A 13,142-nucleotide genomic window follows, 5' to 3' on the forward strand; every position below is an offset into this window, starting at 1 on the left:
AGTTTCAATTTAGTCAGGCTCATTGCTGAGTAAAATGATAATCTTTTGTAATTTAACAGGAAAGAGAAAAGGCATTTGTGTATCAGCCTGGCTAACTGACTCGGACCATCTAGAAATGTTTACCTTGACCAGCCAGGGAAGATTGGGAAAACTTTATTTTTTTTTTTTTCCTCCTAGACAACTTGGTTATTTGTACTGACATTTTATTAGAAATATCAGATACTCAGTAAATAGCATAAATGACTGGAGATGTTAAACAAAATGACTCTAAAGGTAGATAGTGTTTCCCTGAAGAATGGGCAAAAATATAACAAAGGAGGAATGTTTGGACAATGCTCTTATTTTAAATGACTGGTCTGTGTTAAACAGAGACTATTAGAGTTAGTGTTACCCATTAAACAGCAGTTTTAATTTTTAAAAGAATGAGTTTTTCATATCAAATAAGGTTATACTTGGTAATGGTTTATTTAAAGAGAAGTAATACTTGTAACTTAGTATCTTTGTCTAGTTCCTAAAACCTTGTGGGTAAACACTGACCCCACCTTCTTTGCCGAGAAATATTTCTGATACAATTCTCCGTACCAGACATTTGTCTGTGGATAGGGGTTAGCAGTTGTTTTACTACTGTTCAACGGTACCAAGTGACAAGAAAGAAAATAAAAGAATAATTAGCTGTTTTATAGGACGTAAAGAAAGGGTAATTGAAGTCTGCAAAAGAAGAAAGTCAGATCGACGGCTGCTCCGATGTAGTTTTTTAAAAATGTGTTATAAAAATGATTCTCCTATAAAAGCAAAGACGCCCACCCTGGCTTGGGCCAGCTGTGCTCTGCCATTTCCCTGCCGCTGCCCTGTCCGTCCACGTTGGCTCTTACCAGTGGTACCATCTGCTGCGCCAGCAGTGGCCTTCTCTGTTGTAAGGCAGGCCAATTGGGTCAAATTTTGTGATCTGGCAGATGTCCACTGGGAGCTAAGATCAGGCCAGGCTCATTTTTATGTGTGTCCAAAGCCAAGATCTCAACTTGGTGAAAGGCTGTGGAATTTATTTCCCAAAGTGTTGCCCAAACTCTGTTCTTCTTTTCTTCAACTGCCTTCTTGGCCTGAGATGATTGCTTAATGCTCTTAATTATGCTGGATCCCTCTGTATTTTCAAACACCTGTGCATAATTCAGATCATGGGTGGTCATAGAGCCTGGCTTGCCAAACGGCTTCTCTTTCAGAATGGGAAAATCCCAAGGAGTCTGACCGTGCACCATGTGTGAGGGAGCTAAGTGAAGGCTGAAAGAGGATGGAACGTTTCCCTTGAACTTGAACTTGTGTTGTTCCATGTCAGAGTGTCTTTAGCCCTTGGGTTGGGGAGAGTCTTCCAGTGAATAACTCAGAAAAACATGTTTTGAAAATATTCTTAGGTTGCAAGATATCTGTAACCATTATCCATATCTTTAAAGAAAAGTAGTTTTTTTCCTTTACCTATGGCAAGTGAGTATTCAAGCTTCCCGTCAGAATGAGGAGGCAGGTGGGGGCCAATTTGCTTTTCAGACTTGGAGTCTGAAATAAATGGAGGAACTTCTTGGGCTGTCCTGACCCCCAGAATGGGGACCTGTTAGAGCTCCAGAGGACCTAAGTCATGGTCCTATCCAAGCCACACCTTTGTCCGTGAGAAAAATGTGGTTCAAAGACGGGACATGATTTTCACTGAGTCACACAGCCATGGGATCACGGTAATATCCACGCCTGTATCTATGTTTATATACACATGTGGACGTGGATATCAACATTGGCTTGTGTTTGTGAGTGTATATATCTAAGTATATGTGTACACATACGGATATACATACTATTTAAAAAATATACAGATCATATTCCATATACTTTTTTGTTACATGCTTTTATTCCACTGTGTATCAAGAACATTTTCCCGTATCATAAAACAGTCTTCTGTATGATTCTTAATAACTACTTGCTCTTCCAGTGTAAGCATTTATATTTGGTTTTCGTCCTCTGTTTGAGGACACCACCGTAAGGATCAAATGGTGTCTGATCTTTGTAACGTATGTGGAACTAAGGACATAGCAGGCCTGTAGAGCTGCGTTTTCTGTGGGTATGTGTGTTGTACATGTTTGTGCGTGTGCATGTGTGTACACACATACATGTGCATATTTGGGAGGCATATATTTGATTGTGGATAAAATAGGATAAGTTTGAGGGTCTGGGACAGATGTTTTTTGTGAATAGTTCAGACTTTCACAGCCCCTCGAGGTTAAAAATGCACCCTGTCCCATCATACTCCCATTTAACCCATTAGTGACATCTGTGTCTTGTTTTTCCTTGGGCTCTGACAGTCATATGAAGCATATTTTGGTTTGCAAGTTGGAGCATGCAGGAGGGATAGGGTGAAAAAAAAATGCTGCCCTCTGCATTAAATATCAATTTTTTGAGCACTTAGGACAGCCAGGTCTCATAGAGTATAAACAGCCCATGAAACAAGTTGTAAAAATGTTAAATAAAAGTCTAAGACGTATAAGGCATTTGAAAATTCAAAGAACAAACAAAACATGAGAAGACCAGCTACATAGTCTGCTGGCCCAGTGCAAGATTAAAACGCAAGGTCCTTAGTTAGAAAGTATTAAGAATTTCAAGATAGTGACAGCGGAGCATTAAACCATGGGCGGGGGCCCTTCTGACTGTGTGGCTTTGCTGAGCACAGGGCCCTGTGGGACTGCACAAGTCACATGCCCATGAAATCAGCCCTGCCTGGAATTCATAAACTGTCTTTGAAGGGCTTTGCTTCTCTGCATTAGGGTTTCCTGCTCTGCAAAACAGGAGGACTGGGTTGAGACAGGCATGGCAGGCTGAGGCCCTCCTGAGCTGCTCACGCCTATCGATCCTAGTACTCTCTCTGTTACTGCATCCAGGTCGGGCTGCAAACTCCTCGCGACACACACAGCTCCTCCTGGGTTGCAAGACGTGCATTGAGTGCGATGCCTTGGCCGTCTCCTGGACTGGGTATTCTCTGCAGGCCTTCCGCAAGGTCCTGTGGGGGAGGCGAATTCTAGTCATGCTTGCTCTTTCTTTCTTTGTAATTTCCTTCTACAGTCCCTCTCCCAGGATTTTACCACTTTGACTCTACCTTCCATCTCTGTCACCTCCATTGCCCTTCTTCCTTGTCACTTGCCCTTGGCTTCATTCTAGAAGAGGCCTGCTGGGCCTCACATCTGAAGGCAGCCTCAGAAAAGGGGACCCATAGATAAGCAAATCTGCTTTCTGGAAGGCACTGTTTGTTTCACTGCCTTCACAAATAGCAAGCCAGCCAGGCCCCGTGTCACAGAGATGTGGTCCGCCTAAGCCATACAAAATGTAAAAGTCACTGGACGTGTTGTACTGCTGCATCGGGCCGTTGGGCACCCTCACCAGTGTAGCTACAGTGTGCTTCCCTGGGGTGGGTCACGTCCAGCTGGGTTTGAAGCAAGGATGGATTTTTTGGTAGTGCTGAGTTTTAGAATTTTAACATCATTAGATCACTCTGGAATGTTTCACTTTGGATCAGGTAGTTTTTGTTCTGTCCTATAATTTGCACTGATTCTCTGCCTCTTAGCAGCTTTGGCTTCTTGAGAAATGACTGAGTCTGTGAGTGTCAGTTTGTCTTCGTGGCAGCCATGGTGTCTGGTATCAGCATTGACTGGAGGCGTAAATGAGCACATGCATGCAAAGCCCCTAACAGAGTGTTGGCTCATCCCAAACACTTAATTCTTGGTGGCTGTTTATTAATAATAAGAATGATTTCTGTTACCAGAATTTGTGTGTTATGAGAACCAGGTATCGGCTGTTCACTCCATCCTTTTTCTTTAGAATGTTTGATGATGGAAGTTGGGCAGGTTAAAAAACTTATCTCCCGTGCTTTCTTGCTTCGTTCCAACTTTCCCCGCTGCCTCTTCTCTCCCATCCTCTTACGTCCTGCACGATAGCTCCTCCTGGCTCAGTGGTGAGTGGTGGTTTTGAGGGGGCTGTGAGTGCTGGGTGGGGTGCTTTCCGAGGTGAGGGAGAGGCTGTTTCTGGGAGCTCAGGGAGAAGGGGTGTGCATCTGTTTTCTGGGGGAGGGGGTGTGATGAGTTTAGTGGGAGCACCCAGTAGCCGGGCTGGGGGAGAGACTTTTCATGTCTCTGCGGCCTTCTGGGGAAGCTAAGGATTGCGAGAGCAGGTTGCCACTGCTGTCGGCTCACCGCCTCCAGGAAGCTGCTCCCGCGGAATCGATTGAGAGCCTGGTGCTTTTTCTACAGAGAGCAGCATCCCCACCCCCGGGTCTGGTACGTAATGAGGTAAGGAAGGAAAAATAAGTTGAAGGAAGGAAAAATGAGTGATCCCCTGTCGGGCTCCCTTCCCGGAGACAGTCTCGGGTTTTGAACATCAGAGCGTTCCTATCTAGCTATTTTCCAGATTGCCCGTTGAATTGCCTTTTCACAACCACCTTAATTTTTACACTACAGGGACTGGAAATGATACTTTAGTTGGGTCAAACGTTAGACTACACAAGGGTTTTATAGTCAGGTTTGGGATTTGAATGTGTTTACGTAGTCTGTCTGTATTATTTTTCCCTGGCAAGGTGTCTGGTGTTTAGTTCCTAGGGGAACGAGAGAGCTGCTCAGGACAGCTCACCATTTGCAAACCAGTTATTAACTTGTAATCCACTCACAGTTTTCAATGTCTCTCTCTATTTCCACACCTCTGTCAGGGCAGTTGCAGAATACACTGGCTGTGCTGCTTAGCAGGTTGGGAAGAGGGACCTCACATTTGCCAACTGTCACTCCCCACAGTGATCATAACCCACGTTAGGCGAGTGTTTAGCCACATCTGTGCTCAGTGCATGAGGAGAGACTTGGTCAGAATTTGTAATTATTACCATTGTGCTCAGTGAGAGGTGTTTATTATGTTCATGTACCTGTACATTTCTTAGTGATCATATAAAGTGGAGTGGAGAATTAGGTTGTCTCATTGGAAGCAACCCATTTATATACTCATTCATCCATTTGTTTTATTCCTCATTTGTTCACCTCTTCACTAATTTGGTCATTCATTGACCCCAACTTACTACTAGGGCAGGAAGCATTGCTTCTTAACCACCCAACCCTGCACCCCATGGCTCATTTTTAGACCTCCTCAGTTAGGCATTCTAATAGAAACATCATTTAGACATTCAAACCCAACATCATTCTTCACAGAGATTTTTGTCAACAAGCTTATGAGATGCCTCTACTTCAACCTTTTTATTTACTAAATCTGTGGCTTCCGGGAATCAAATGGGTCCTCTTTCTGTGTAGTTACCATTTCTGTAACAAAGACGGCTTTCAGTTACATTGTGACTACCTAAAATATCCTAGGTACTATACGAAGTGTAAGCAGCCGCTTTTTCTTTCTAGCCTGAGCACTTAATTAAGAACCTGCCAGATTGATTTTTCCATTAGGCCAGACGGCAGGTGTCGTCTTGAGTAATTCTTGATTTGAATTTCTTATTAAGAGTCTGTTTAGCTCCCCCCTACCACCACCAAATATGTGTATTTAGCAAAGACTCTCTATTACACAATGAATGTCACACAATGAATTGGTAAAAACCAAAATAAAATATCCTAACCATTAGTTCCTGCAGAAAAGGTACTGATAGGGAATTGCTTTCGTGCTGGCCGTGCTCCTGGCGTCTCCACGGACAGCGTGTGCATTGAGTACTGCAGTCCATGAAGCCTTCATTTTTCATTCCTTCTTAACCTCCGGCACCTCGTAATGGCCAGAGTGACAGAAGTCATTGGTGTCTATAGCCCCGACCCCTGGGACGATGATGCGATCTCTTTCCTTTCCTCTTTTCAGTTTGCATCCTCTGAAAATGGTATGGAAATAACTTCCCCAAAGGATTGTTTGCCTGTTCACTGAAGTATAAACTCTCACTTAGAAATAATTTTTTAAAAACTCTGTAAGAGCCGTGTAACTGCAGCGATAAAGAGTTTTGTTGATGCTGAGGACACCGCGGGAAGCCTGTGGTGCTGGTTAAAGGTGTAACCAAATCCTCATCCAGGGTAGTCATGTGTGTCGGTCACACCGTGCGGCACGGTAGTTAAAAGCAAGGACTCAAGTTTGGCTGGCTTTGTTTAAAGAGGCTTTTAACACTTGTTGAGTGACTTAAAGCCTATTAACTTTCTAATTTCCCTTGATCTTCCATATATATGTGTATGTGTGTCTAAAAGGTTATAATAATTGACCTTACCTTATCAGTTCTGTGTATTAAATGAGACAATCCATGTACAATGTGACACAGTCTCTGGCAAATACAGGGGCTTTATATATGTTAGCTCTTCGATTGTGATTATTCTGCCTTTATTGGTTAAAAGTCACATTAAATAGCCAAGACAGGTAAAGAATGAGGAACTTTTCAGAGATTACTAAAAAACTGAAGGAGGTGTACCTCACGTACATGACATGCAATTTGGAACCTCAGGTTAATTACCTTATTGTTGTGTTCTGGGGTTTGTGTTGACTTGCTTTGGTTTTTGTCTGCTCGCTTTTGAATAAGGCCCTAAAATATGGTTTTGTGGGGTTTTTTTTATTTGCTTCTGAAATTAGTGCAGGTGCAGATAACAGGAAGCGAAACCTTAGGCGGCCTCAGGGAGTCTCATTCAGATGGTGCCAAGCAGGTATAATATACAAGCGTTATCACCTTACTGATAATCTGGCATACCGCGGGTATTCACACGTGCCCTGCGGATTACAGAAAGTGAAGTCATACGGCAGTTTGGCACCAACCTGCCCAGCTCTTTAAGAAGGGCGAGAGAGAGGAAAACCCGCATTTTTGGAGACTGTGTTAAAACACAGCTTCACTTGTCAAGAGGCACAAGATTGCAGTTGCCGTTTGGTCCGTTGGCATTTCACGTTGTCTTTGAGCCTCTGCCTCTTAGGTGCAAGGAAGGTGTCTTTAATAAATTCACACCATGTTTCTAGAGTGAAAAAGTCCACTCTGGACTTGAGAATATGTCACGTATTTCCTCGTATTCTGATGTGTAGAAAAATTTGCAAATGGAAGACCGATGGCTGGAATACCACATTTTCATGGCTCCAAATGTTCAAATATTTGCATAGCTCGATGGTTATATCTAAATAAAGCATTGTCTTTAAGGCTTACTTTGCTTCTTTGTCCTGAAGGGTTTAAGGAGAGACCATGGTTGCCTTGTCTTTGTGGTAGGTAAGGTCTCTCTGTTTGTTCTTGGCCAAACGCTGGTCTTTGCATGCAGCGAGCCCCAAGACATGCATTGGATTTAATAAAATGTGCCTGGTTTGGCCTGCCGTCCTGAAGGGCCTCTCCATGCGCACTTCTTTGTTGAACTTGGAACTGGGCCATGTATATAAGATGTTGATCCATTTCTTGCTTTTGGTGAGAGAGCATCTCAAACAACCTGCCGAACTCCACAGAGCAGCCGGAGCTTTTACATGGCCCCTCCAGGGCTGCACTTGGCCAGGACTTTGTTCTTTCTCCTTTAGCTTGATCCTTTCCGGCTACTCTCTGGCCATAGTGTGTCTGTCTGTCTGTCTGTCTTTCTCTCTCTGTCACACACACCCCCTCTCTGAGATTTGTTCCCACCTTGCCCCCCACAACCAGCCTGACTTCTTCATTTATCTCCCCAATCTCACTAGACTCACATTCCTATTTTCCAGAAAAAGCACTTTCCAGGAGGATAATTCTTCTCTTCCCATTGCCCTTAAAGAAAGGGATGAGGGTAGGGAGAGGTTACCTATGTGGGAAGGGATACCAAATAAAATAAAGACAAAGGGGTAGATCCGGGAGTCCAGATCGCACATCTGTGAGGCCTGTAGGTCATTGCTCAATTTCCTATTTGAGTAAGACCCAGGAAAGATCCAGTTCCACCAATAGAAGAACCAAACTTTTCTATCACTGACATGTATGGTCTGTGAACGAGACTGAACAGGATTGAGCCTCAGTATGGTACTTAGTGTTTGGGTGACCTCGGGTAGACTTCTTAGCCTTGATTTGCTCTTCTGTAAAATGGTTTGGTTGTTGATAATATGAACCTATAAGGATGTCCTGAGGTTAATTCACATAATGCCCAGTGTTTGGCACATCTTAAGCCTTCAACAAAAGATAGATATATTATCCCGTATGATTCTAATGGCAAAAGACAGCAGTTAGTTGTGCCTAGTCAAGAATCCAACCCAACGCATAGGGCAGTACAAGCCACATGACCTTAGATGACTTATTAACATTTCTGTGCCTCAGTTTTCTTACCCACGGAATGGTACGATAGCACCTGCTGTGTGAGGCCAGTGGTGAGGATCTGATAAGCTCATGCATGTAATTCCCCAAGGAGGCCTAGAACACAGGGCGCCCCCCGTACATCACAGGCACGACTGCGGTTGCCCAGATTACGCCCACAGCGATTATCATTACTCCCTATCCAGGCAGAAACAGCCGTCGAGAGGACTCACATAGAACTCTTTCATATCCTTCCATTTCTTGTCAGCTGGAGGGGCCGAAGCCCAAGACTGAGACTTGGTTGCAGAGTCTGGGTTTTAAACCCAAACTCCTATCATCAGGACTGCACGTTTGGCCCCTTTTCCTCTTTGCCTGGGGTGGAGACACATGGAAGTAGTTTGTAGCAGTCCTGTATTAGGCCTTGGCTTTGCAAGTAGAAGATGAAGAATATTTGCTTGCTACTTGCCATAACTTATTTGCGTTTTCTTTCTCCCCGCTCCCAGCCCCCAGTCCCACACTGTTCTGCAGGAGATAGAAAAAGAGAAACTAGACCGGGGATGCATCTTTGTAATTTCCTGAGTTAGCGGGGTGCTCAGTGAAAAGACTGCACAAGGAATATTCTGGTACTTGATGGAGACGATTTGCATGGAGTAGAATTTGATTTGCGTGATTTTTATCTGGGGTCACGTGTAAGGGACTAGTCGGCAGATGCCAGCTCAGCGGCAGCCATGGCATTCAGAATGCTCAGTGAGTGCAGGCGCTGTGGCAGTGTTTTATATGCGAACTTCATTCTGCCCTCACGGCCACCTTACCAGAGAGATACTTCCACCTCCATTTAATAGATGAGAAAACTGAGTTTCAAAGAGGTTAAGAGCTTGCGTGGAGTCGCATAGCTCCATCTTTCCTATTGCATCTGAAATGCTTTATAGAATTGCAGCAGGTCATGGTGGCAGGGGACCTTGGAAACCATCTGGTTCAACTGGCTTGGATTTTTTGGTACCAGATTCGTTAAGATATAATTCCTATACCTAAATTCACCAATTTCAAGTGCATAATTCAACAGTGGTTTTTACTATATTCACACAGTTGTGTAACCGTGACCACAGTCAATATTAAAACATTGCTGTCTCCCACAAAAGAAACCCTACACCCTTTAGCAATTACACTCCTCCTCCCCACCCCTGCAATTTCCTCCCAATCCCCTCAGTCCTAGGCAACCACTAATCTACTTTTTGTGTCCATAGGTTTGCCTATTCTGGAAATTTCCTATGATTAGAATGAAATAATACGTGGCTTTCTGTGTCTGTCTTCTTCACCCAGCATGACGTTTTCAAGGTTCATCCATGTTGTAGCATGAATTAGTGCGTCAATCTTTTTTTATGGCTGAATAATATTCCATTGTATAAACATAGTACATTTTGTTTATCCATTCCTCCGTTGATGGACACTTGGCTTATTTCCACTTTTGGCTTTTATAATTGAGACTACTATGAGCATTTGTACACAAGTTTTTGTGTTGACGTATGTTTTCAGTTCTCTTGGGTTTATACCTAGAAGTGGAATTGCTGGACCAAATGGTACCTTCCATGTTTAACCTTTCGAGATATTGCCAAACTGTTTTCCAAAGTGGCTGAACTATGTTACACTCCTACCAGCAATACATGAAAGTTCCAGTTCCTCTACACACTCGCCACTCTTGTTATTATCTGTCTTTGTGATTAACCACCTTGTTTTTGAAATTAGGAAACTCAGCCTGGGAAGGTTTTAATGACTTGCTTCAAGTACCTTTACCTGGTTTTACAAGCCAAGTTCATTTCAAGGCATGGAAGATGTAAGGATGGTCTTAATTGCAGAGGCTCACCCTTTATGGGGAAGTCAGACACAGCACACGGTGATGATGGCTGCAATGATGGTAGGGTGTAATAGCAGACACCCATCTCACACTTGAATAAACAGAAGATTATTTAGTGGGTCACAAAACTGGAAAGTATGGTGTTAGTTAGCTTCAGGTATAGATGGATCCAGGTGCTAAAACAGTGTCGCAGGGGTTGGCTGTCTCTTTTTCTTTCTTACCTTGCTTCATGTTGTCTCCTTCATTCTCAGCCATCTAATTTCCTTTTGTGGGAAGATGGCTACCAGCACATCTAGGTTTATATTCTAACACATAAGCATCTCCAGCAGAATAGGAGTTTTTCTTTCCCTGTGGTTCTAGCAAGCTTATGTAGATCTCTCATTGGTCCAGTAGGCTAATGTAACAGCTTTCCAAACAGAGCCAGTGCTCTGATTGGCCAGCCTTGCTTCATTGCCTGCCCTGGAGATAGATAGGGGCAGGGGCTCAATCCCACCTAGACTGCAGGAACTGAGAATGGATGAGGGGTGATTCCCAAAGAGAAAATGAAGCTTCTGTTCATAGAAGAATAAGAAATTATGTTTGCCTGGTAAAAACAGCAATGGCCAATCCAACAAGTTTCAATCCCAAGGTAAAAAAAACCCTAACCAAAAGAGCCTAAAAAAGAAAAAAAAAAGGTAACCCAATTCAACGGAAAGTCAGAGTTGGGGTGGCCTTTAGGCAAGGCTGAATCCAGTGATTTATTTTTCAGTGATGTCTGTCATTGTCAGAATGAGAAACTTCCTTCTCAGCAACTTCCTGCAAAACTTTCTTTCTGCTGTGTTAGCCTGAATTGTTCATTCCTGTGAGTAGATAGAAGTCATTCCCTGACTGGCTTAGTCTGGGTTTCTGAACCAATGGTAATAACCAGTCAGGCCCCCCTCTGGGAGTCGGGTAGGGCCAGCTTTCCCTGAAGTTCGTGGCCCCTCTGGTAGAAGGGGCATGTCTCAGTCAGATGGAGGTTCCCTGCAGGAGGGGGAAGATAGCAGTGAAGATTGGGAATCCACTTGGCAATGCTCACATATGGGAGAAGGATGGTAGGAGGTGCCCATATATGGGGAAGGGTATCAGGAGGCCAAGACTAGTCGTGGGAGTAGAGGAAGGCTCTCAGGGAGGCTGTGCTTGCATTGCCTTAAAGAAATACAGGTTTCAGCTGGACACAGGTTTCAGCTCACACCTGTAATCCTAGCTCTGTGGGAGGCTGAGGCTGGAGGATTGCTTGAGCTCAGGAGTTTAAGACCAGCCTGAGCAAGAGTGAGACCCCATCTCTACTAAAAGTAAAAAAATTAGCTGGGCACAGTGGTGCGTGCCTATAGTCCAGCTACTCGGGAGGCTAAGGCAGGAGGGTCACTTGAGCCCAGGAATTAGATGTTGCAGTGAGCTATGATGATGCCACTGCACTCTAGTCAGGGTGACAGAGCGAGACTCTGTCTCAAAAAAAAAAAGGAAAAAAAAAGAAATACAGGTTTCAGCTGGGCGCGGTGGCTCATGCCTATAATCCTAGCTCTCTGGGAGGCCGAGGCTGGAGGGTCACTTGAGCTCAGGAGTTTGAGACCAGCCTGAGCAAGAGCGAGACCCTGTCTCTACAAAAATTTTAAAAATTAACTGGGCACACTGGCTCAAGCCTGTAGTCCTACCTACTTGGGAGACTGAGACAGGAGGATCTCTTAAGCTCAGGAGTTAGAGGTTGTAGTGGAAGGAAAAAATAAAAAAAAGAAATACAGGTTTCCAAGAAGACATTGTGCTCGTGGGAAGCAGACATCTCAGGCTAGCAGAATGGCATGGCAATGCACTCTTTCCCAACATGGTATGTAAAGTGGAACGTGTCTCGGTTATCCTTTCCTTTCGTGTATGAATAAAGAACTTGAAGAGCAGAAAGTCAGAGGCAGGACAGGCACCAGATTTCCAGCTAGCTCTCTTCATCTTCTGTGGCGGTGAGAGGACAGCCGAATGTGACTGCCCCTACTGTGCGTCTCACGCAGGAGAAGCCAGGGCAGAAGGACTCCTTTCGTTTTTCATAGCTCTTGGCTTGAGGAGAGTGAGTTTTGAAAGAAACTGTCTCATGCTGCTCACTATTTTGTGCTGTGTGCCTTATTTTGGGGACACAATAGACTTGTTTACTTTTTTTAATAAGCAGATACATTTTTCAGGGAAAGTTTGAAGATATGGAAGATAATATTGAGGTATGCCAACATTTAATCATTTTCCTCAAACATACATCTTACGAATTCTAATATTTTTCCTCTCTCATCCATGTAGTAAGCTAACAGTTTCCCAGTTATTTGTTCAGAAAGATATTTTTGTGATATGTCTAAGTTTTAGGATCGTGATTCTGTAAACATTCCTAGTATATCCCTCACCCATAAGAAAATAGTTAACATTTTTGTATATTTAAATCTAATTTTCGAAAACCTATTCTTATGAACCAACACATGCAAATAATATTCAACAGTTTTGTCTCCTGCTTATTGTCACATAACATATCATGAACATTTTCTTGTTCCACTAAATATTCTCTGTTAGCATGATTTTTAAAGAATGCTACAATTCCATTCAGTTTACCATGTACGTTGATTGATTTAACCATTCTCTTTCTGTTGGATGTTCACATTGTGTCTAGTTTTTGCTAATATAAATAATGCTGGGAGAACATCCTAGTGTGTACATTTATTTGCATGTACAACAATTTCCTCAGAATAAATTCTGTAAGTGAATTTACTGGCTCAAAACATGGTGAACATTGATGTTCTATTGACTGTGTCACCTGTTCATTGGCCTTAAAAGGCCACGGCAGTTTCTACTTCGTTGGAGTTTGGCCAACATTGAGTAAACTAATCCTTCCTCCTTTTTCATTTTCAACAGTTTTGTAGGTGAAAGATGTTAAAGAATTCTGGAAATATGCTGTTCTTTCCTAACTAATGAAATTATCCTTTTCACACTGTTTGGTTTCTGGCTATTTGTAGTACTTTTGTAATTTACCAATTTTTATTATATACAAAATTAAAAAAT

General features: G+C 43.2%; 2 long non-coding RNA genes across 2 annotated transcripts in view; one reads left to right on the forward strand and one right to left on the reverse strand.

Moving 5' to 3' along the window:
- LOC105817026 overlaps nucleotides 1-13,142 on the forward strand; it is an 89,168-nt gene that overhangs the window by 12,108 nt on the left and 63,918 nt on the right. The gene's annotated exons all lie outside the window — the stretch shown is intronic.
- LOC105817027 lies at nucleotides 601-3,185 on the reverse strand. The gene is made up of 2 exons (XR_001137817.1): nucleotides 3,114-3,185; nucleotides 601-1,154 (listed from the first exon to the last, which is right to left on the reverse strand). It is a non-coding gene; the product is annotated as an uncharacterized LOC105817027 (long non-coding RNA).

The sequence above is a fragment of the Propithecus coquereli genome, unplaced genomic scaffold (genome assembly GCF_000956105.1).
Source record: "Propithecus coquereli isolate 6110/MARCELLA unplaced genomic scaffold, Pcoq_1.0 Scaffold391, whole genome shotgun sequence".
Lineage (NCBI taxonomy): Eukaryota > Metazoa > Chordata > Mammalia > Primates > Indriidae > Propithecus > Propithecus coquereli.